Here is a 7293-nt window from a genome sequence, read left to right as displayed (position 1 = left end):
CCTCTGCAATGATTCTCTTTGTTTATCCTTTCCCAACCTGACAATCACAGTTCTCTCTTTCTTACACACTTCCTCTCTCTCTCTTTCCATCATCTATTTAGTTTCTGCTCCTCTCTCTTCATCGTCTCTCCCAATCTACTATTTATCAGTTCCCATCTCTCTCTCTCTTCCTCTGCCACTGCCTCTTTTCTTCTACCCTCTCTCTCTTTTCCTTCTCCCACCATCTCTTGGCATCTCAAGCTCTGGACAGTATTTTTGCCATCTGCTTCTCTCTCTCTCTCTTCCCTGGTCTCTGCCAGAGTGTGATTACAGAGAGACTGTGCTTGGAGCAAGCAGCCCCCCTGAGAGATCACCATGGGACCAACAGTTTCAGACCGTGAGATTGTCTTAATGAAAACGTTTTACTGTGGTGTTGAGCTGGAACTACCACATTTGGCAAACATGACAAACACACTCACACACGCACACACACACGACACAGATCTGGGTGGATTAAGTAGAACACGCCTTCAAGAAATTCCGTCTTCTCTCCGTGTCACCCCTCACAGAATGAGTGACGTGCTGGGACCCTTTGGGACATGTTGTACATGATGTAAATACAAGGTCACACGGGAATGGATGAGGGATTAGATTCCACCACAAAGACTGCGTACTGTAAATAAAGTGAAGTACATGCCATGAAAGACATCTGTAGATGTCATTACAGACCTTTCATCCACTTCTGCATGCCCCAAGGAAAAGGAGCCCTTGAAGGCTCGAGCGTCATTCATCCATTTTCTCACTTAAGGATCTAGACGTAAGCTATCCCAAGCTGCACCTTATCACACAATGACCTGGACCCATGGTAACTATGGTAGATCCACTTCTCCTGACCCCATAAAGAGATATAGTCAAGTCTTAATGGTTTGCACGTGCAGGAGGAGTACTTGTATGTTTAAAACTGATAGGATTACCCTCCCACGGTATCAATCTGTCAAAACCGACCGTGTAACAGATCTGGGGACATTTTCTGACCATTCCGACCTCAACGTGCTCTAGACTGTTTTCTATACCTTGTTGGATAACTTTAGAATTTGATATGACGTGTCACCAGGGTTTTCTTAACCCAGGAAGACATTTGTATTTGTTTATGGGTCTATCCATGACTGAGCACACTACCCAGAAGCCATAACTGCATTCTTCTAGTTTTTGTCTAATGTGAGATACAGCTTATCCTGTCTCCATCGCTGTCCTATGTTGTTGCTGTCCATAGACCCCTGTTTGCTTCCTCGACCGTGAAGGAGCGCTACACCTGCCCAAGGGGATGTAAACACACACTCCAATGACAGCCGTCTGGATCGCCTCTCCAACATGAAAGAGCTACTCGCCAAGAAACGACAGGCACTTATGTTCTGCCTGTTAATGAAGCAGAGAGTCATTAGTAACGGGACCTAATTGCAATCATATGGAGGGTTTATTTTTGGTATACACAGACACAAGGGAGCCTGTTCTATGGACACGAGGGACTGGAAATAAAGATAGGAGGGGCTGCTCTCATAATTAGAGCATCATTAATCACTTTGATATATTAGCAATCACTAAAGAGCTATCCAACAGTGGGCACTCCAGGGACTGACAAGGGCAGTATGTCTGATGTAAGACATAAGTAGAATATCGAGAGGAAAACATGTCAGATACACTGTCGTGATAATATAGCAATGCTAATCCTTCACTGAATGTTGGACATATCTTCTTATTGTTTGCCAAATATGAATGGGTCAAAGGTCAGGATAATTCTTGACAATTACTGTTTATAGCTCAATAAAAACAGTGGAACAAATTCTAATTGCAGGGGTCCTTTTAACTACTAAGATATTAATCCAGTTCAAGCCTAAAATCTTATTATACGTTTACAGATGGTGAAGGAACCCCATCCAACACCTAGCATCAGAACCAAACCAGTGGTTCCATCTCTATTCAGCAGCGTTTTGGATTCAAACCTCTCCAATCTAAAGTCAATTTTGAATGAAAGACTTAAGTGTGTCGCCATATGGGAATACTAGTTGTCAAAGTGCATCCACTGTAAGTTCTGTACTATTTTCATATAGCTACCAAATAATTTCTATTGTTTGTAATTGTTAAATTGACATGTTTATTGAAGGGTCGCTTGAGATAGCAGAGAGTCTGAGGTAAGGTTTAATTTCTGGTAATGATAGATACAGAAGTATTCTCTGCACACATCACCACCATCCATCCTTACAGCTGACATGAAACATTGAACCTTCAGTGAAACAGTCACCAATATAACATGAAGCTGTACATTACATTCACACACATATGCCCAACCACCCACAGACACACACATGAATAGTTTGCAACTCTCATCCACTCACTTAAACTTTCCCTTTCAAGCCTCTTTGATCCTGCAACCCACACACGCTACATATATCCTCCATACAATCCAGTGATGTACAGTACCTCTATAGAATATAGAAAACCCAGTCCACCATTTCCTCAGGCTGGCTGTTATTGCATCTATCCTTAGGAAGACACAAGTCAACTGCAACCAAACTCCTTTCCAGCATCATGTCATGAAAGTTACAGTAACACAATAGAACATGGCCATGGGCATTGTAACATGCATCTAATGAAGCCTAGCAGGGTACAATAGACTGAGCTTAGCAGAGACGTGCTAGTGTTCAGCCTTTTCAGCACGTGGAGACGTCACATTGTTCTGCTTCTGATTCCATGCTTCAGTCCTTCTGTATACATTGGCACCAAGGCCAGGAGCTATTTGTTTGAAGGAAGTCTAATCCCTCCACGATGCCTCCCACGTGTGTAAGTGATGTGTAGGTTTGTTTCCCCATAAAGAGCGACTTCTCTAGAAGACACACATATGCACACACAGCTGCACCCACGTAGGCATATGGCCGGATGTCCACAGATTCACACCCTTCCGTTCTCTCGCTCTCTTTCTCTGTAAATGTGGGCGGCTTTGAGAAGATGAAACAATGATGGAATGACTGACAAAGTAGAAGGGATGGGAGGGACCTACTCAGACTACAGTATATGAGCTGGCAGCAACAGAGACAATCCACACAATGCTGTAGATACCAGCCAGCATTGAGTGATTGTAGAGCAAGATGAAAGAGCAGGTATTGACATTTCCACTGTAGGCAATGCCTAAATTATACGAAGAAGCTATTAGCTGGAAACTGAATCTTATTAGTTTCCACAAAGACAAACAAAAACATTTAACATATTTCAGAAAGAGAGAGAGAGAGAGAGGGAGAGAGAGGGAGAGAGAGAGAGAGAGAGAGAGAGAGAGAGAGAGAGAGAGAGAGAGAGAGAGAGAGAGGGAGAATGATCAAATTAGATCTGATCAGATCTAGATTAAAGGTGTTTTTCTAACATGCAGTAGACATTCTTACACTAGCTCTGACTAGCCTGCTGCCATGCGCTGTAGTGATCCTACTGTATCCTCTAGAACTACTACCCTCTGCTGCTAGTCTGCCTAGCCCCCAAAGCCCCTGTCCCCAGCCTGTCTCTCACAGCTGCACAGAGCCTGAGGTCGAAGGAGCTGATTGCTGAACTGCTGGAGGACAGAACCCTAATCAATCAATCATGGACACCTGGCTGGCTCGTCAGAGATAGCTTTTAACACAAGCATATTAGAGGATCACAACCAGAAGCAGACACATCTTCATCACATTTCAACTATATTGGAAAATGAACTGCTGTGATCCTTTTTATTTGCCTTTTCTAGGTCTACCGTAGGCGAGCGTGTGTCTGCGTGTGTCTATATGTGGGCAGATCATCATTAAAGTAGATTCTCTGATGTGTGCTCACTCCTTGTCTCTATAAAATGGGTGCAAATCTAAATTTAAAACCGTCTCTGCTTGTGACACAACACTGCACCCAAGCAAAGCCTGTGGTGGTTAGCTGGCTGGGGAGATGGGTGGTGATGAGAGCTCTTCCCAGAGATCTGAGTGATGCTAACGAACACCCGTGCTGTCTCCGCTGCTGTTTTTAGCAGCTGAAGAGTGAACCACACGCGTTTTGGCAGGTGGACGCGATAACTAGGACCCACAAACGCACGCACACACACACGCCAAGAGATTAATCAAATGTCCAGGCATGACCACATTCTGCCGGTTTGCACACATTCCCTCCTCCTTTCGCTCTTCATTTACACCCTCTGTTTATGTTTATCACCTCAGCGTTCAACTACATTTGCCGCCAACGGACTGAATCAAATAATATTTTCTATATTTGAAAACTGGCTACAATGTTGATTGTAGACACTTTGGTTAGTCAGTCAATTCTTACATTGTATGGCAATGCCCAGTAAATATTTTTTATATTTTCAACCAGCTTGTTATGACTAAAATGATGAAAAGAAGTCTTTCTAAAAAACAACTTGAAATAAGGTGTTAATGTCAAGGTTTTTCCTGAACTGAACTTTTGTTCTTAGTAGTAAGCTAAGGTCCTGGAAGTGTGTATTGGTGTGTGTAGGTGTAATGTATGGACGTTTGTGTCAGTTGTCATGTTTGTACTGATATGTGTGTGTGTGTGTGTGTGATGAAATGTAGTGAAGCTCTATTCTGTCTGAACATACTTTCTCAAAGGCATTTACTATTTAGGTCAAATCAACCTGAAACATTGTCCATGTAGCAAAAATGTGTGAAAGATTATCAAAATGTGAAAATGCATCTCTATTCAAGCACAAAGCTCTTTTATTGAACGTAGGGACATCATCAAATGTCATGAAGAAAACCTTTTTCTCCAATCTCAAACCGACAGAGAATCTATTCAGTGAATTCGAACAAAAACCTCTTTATAGTCATGTCAGCTTCATAACAGTAGGCCTACCTCTGGCGTGATTCGTTGTCAGCTATGAAGCTAAAATGGAGTAGCAGATCTAGATTTTTTTCAGATAACGGTTTTCTATGAGGCTTAACTGATTGATAAATCAAAAACACATTCCGACCGGGCTCAAGCAGATAGCTCTCCATTGCCTTGGTGATAGCAGACTGTAATGTGTCAAGTCTATTGAAAATAATCCTCCTAATGTCACTGTGGCTCTCAATCCAGGCTCAGTTTAAACACAGCACAATAGTTTAAATGAAGAGTTAAAATTAAAGAATTGAATAAAGAATGATGCACTTCTGGTCCTAGATTATCTGGTATTCTAACTGATAGCACTTTTTGTGAGTCGCTTTAGATAAACTGTTAAATGTAAATGTTATCTTTATCTACAAAGAGTTTTGAGTGAAGAAGCCCCATCCCCTGTTCTTGGTAATGGTCAAGATACTTGATCCAAGATGAAGGCCTCATTTACTCTCTTTGCTCACTTAATAACACTTAATACTGGGTCTGTAACTGGGAGTCAGATGGCTGAGCGGTGAGGGAGTCGTGCTATTAATCGGAAGGTTGCCGGATCGATTCCCCACCGTGCCAAATGACGTTGTGTCCTTAGGCAAGGCACTTCACCCTAATTGCCTTGGGGGGAATGTCCCTATGCTTACTGTAAGTCGCTCTGGATAAGAGCGTCTGCTAAATGACTAAATGTAATGTAAATACTGTCCTTGATTCTGAATGTGATAAAGTGGCTGATCTTGTCATAAGCCTAGCTCCTTTTCGATGTTTGAAAACTTTTGACAAACTTGGATTTAGACCTGGAGTTCCACAGTACGCTCTCTTCACAAGAAGAGGGAAGTGTCTCTAGACTGTCAACCAGAGGAGGGAAGGAAACAAGGTCAGACACTTAGGCTCTAAACCGTTCACAGTTCTTTCCTGCAACTTTGTGGGTGACAACTTAAAAGAAAAAGAGTGAAAACTGAAGTCAGCAACTTTCCTGAAAACGTCCTGACGGTTTTAGATCCTGTTTTCAGTGGAAAGCACATCAAGCCGTGCGAGTGTGTTTGAGGTACTGTAAGGCAAGTAAACCCCAAATGGAGAGATTCCCTGCACAGCAGGATGTGGGTCCTCCGGCAGCGTGGCCGACCACCTGGCCACTGCGTGCTTGGGGTTGTTTTAATTTGTAACTTGTATAACTGCATGCTCTTATGGGTCTTCCCTTTGGTACTTGTTTAGTTTTTCACAATGTATGCTTCATGTTTTGGCTGCTTGCTATGTTTGGGACTACCTCGTTGTTATGATCAGTGATCTATGCTCTTTTTGTAAAGCTCTCTCTTCGAAGTGGCTTTGGGTAAAAGCGTCTGCTAAATGCATAAATGTAAATGTGCTCTAGCTGTGTCTGTTGCTGTGTCTGTAGCAGTGTCTGTTGCTGTGTCTGTTGCTGTGTCTGTAGCAGTGTCTCTCTCATTACAGTGGGGGCTAGACATCATGTACCTCTCCCTGCTTTCTCTCTGCCTTCGCTTCCTGATCCGTCAGCTGTCACTGACTCCTCATGCCTTCAGGCGAGCATGTACAGCAGACGAGGGGGTGTGTAAATGTGTGTGCCCAGCCTGGCAGAATGGCGGTGTGTGTGTGAGCGACAGCTGTCTCGAGGTGGACTGAGGGGGACTCTTTCCCGGACACTTTGAATCAGTGAGCAGCAGAAAAAGAAAATGTTTAGGAGACTTTACTGAAAACCAGTTCATTATTAATCAACCATGAATATGTCAGGAAAATAGAATTACTTGCTCAGTCAAAACTTTATATTGTGGATATCATTCATACAGATTGCCATTAAATCACAATCCCACTTTTTGGTTAAATGTCAAAGTCACCAAAACATACACCTCTTAACTGTAGTGTCTCCTGTATGTCTTGGTCAAGTACAGGTTATGACTCCCAGCCATGCAAGCGTATTCCTGGGAGACTGTGTGCTGGGGTCCCCTTCTGTCTGCTCCAGTAGCACTCTGCTGGAGCAGGATGACATCCTAGGCCCTGCCACATACTATGGATGAAACATAGTGTATGCTAGGCTGCTTGTTAGCCTATATCAGTATGGCAGGTTAGGTAGGTACTTTATTAATCCCCAAAGGGAAATGCAAACCAATGGGCCAGTACTTGTCATACAACTAACAGGGTTCCTGCAGGTTCAGGCAGTAGGACTCAGTATAGTATTTACCTGATACTGTATTCACACGGTATAACACATGATTGTAACCCTTGATTTGGCCTTATGGTTCTGCTTGCATTGGCTCCCTGCCGCACCCAACGGAGACACCGTCTCGACCTCCGAGCAGAGCGCAGCGACGCATTCCCCCTACGACAGGAACACTGAACCAAGGGTGGAGGCTGGGGAGGCGGAGGCAGCAGATTAAACAGAGCATCCTGTGTCGCACTAAACAATGCAGAATGCAG

This window comes from Hypomesus transpacificus, chromosome 23 (genome assembly GCF_021917145.1).
Source record: "Hypomesus transpacificus isolate Combined female chromosome 23, fHypTra1, whole genome shotgun sequence".
Lineage (NCBI taxonomy): Eukaryota > Metazoa > Chordata > Actinopteri > Osmeriformes > Osmeridae > Hypomesus > Hypomesus transpacificus.
The sequence above is the reverse complement of the archived record's forward strand: the minus strand, read 5'-3'. Positions refer to the sequence as shown.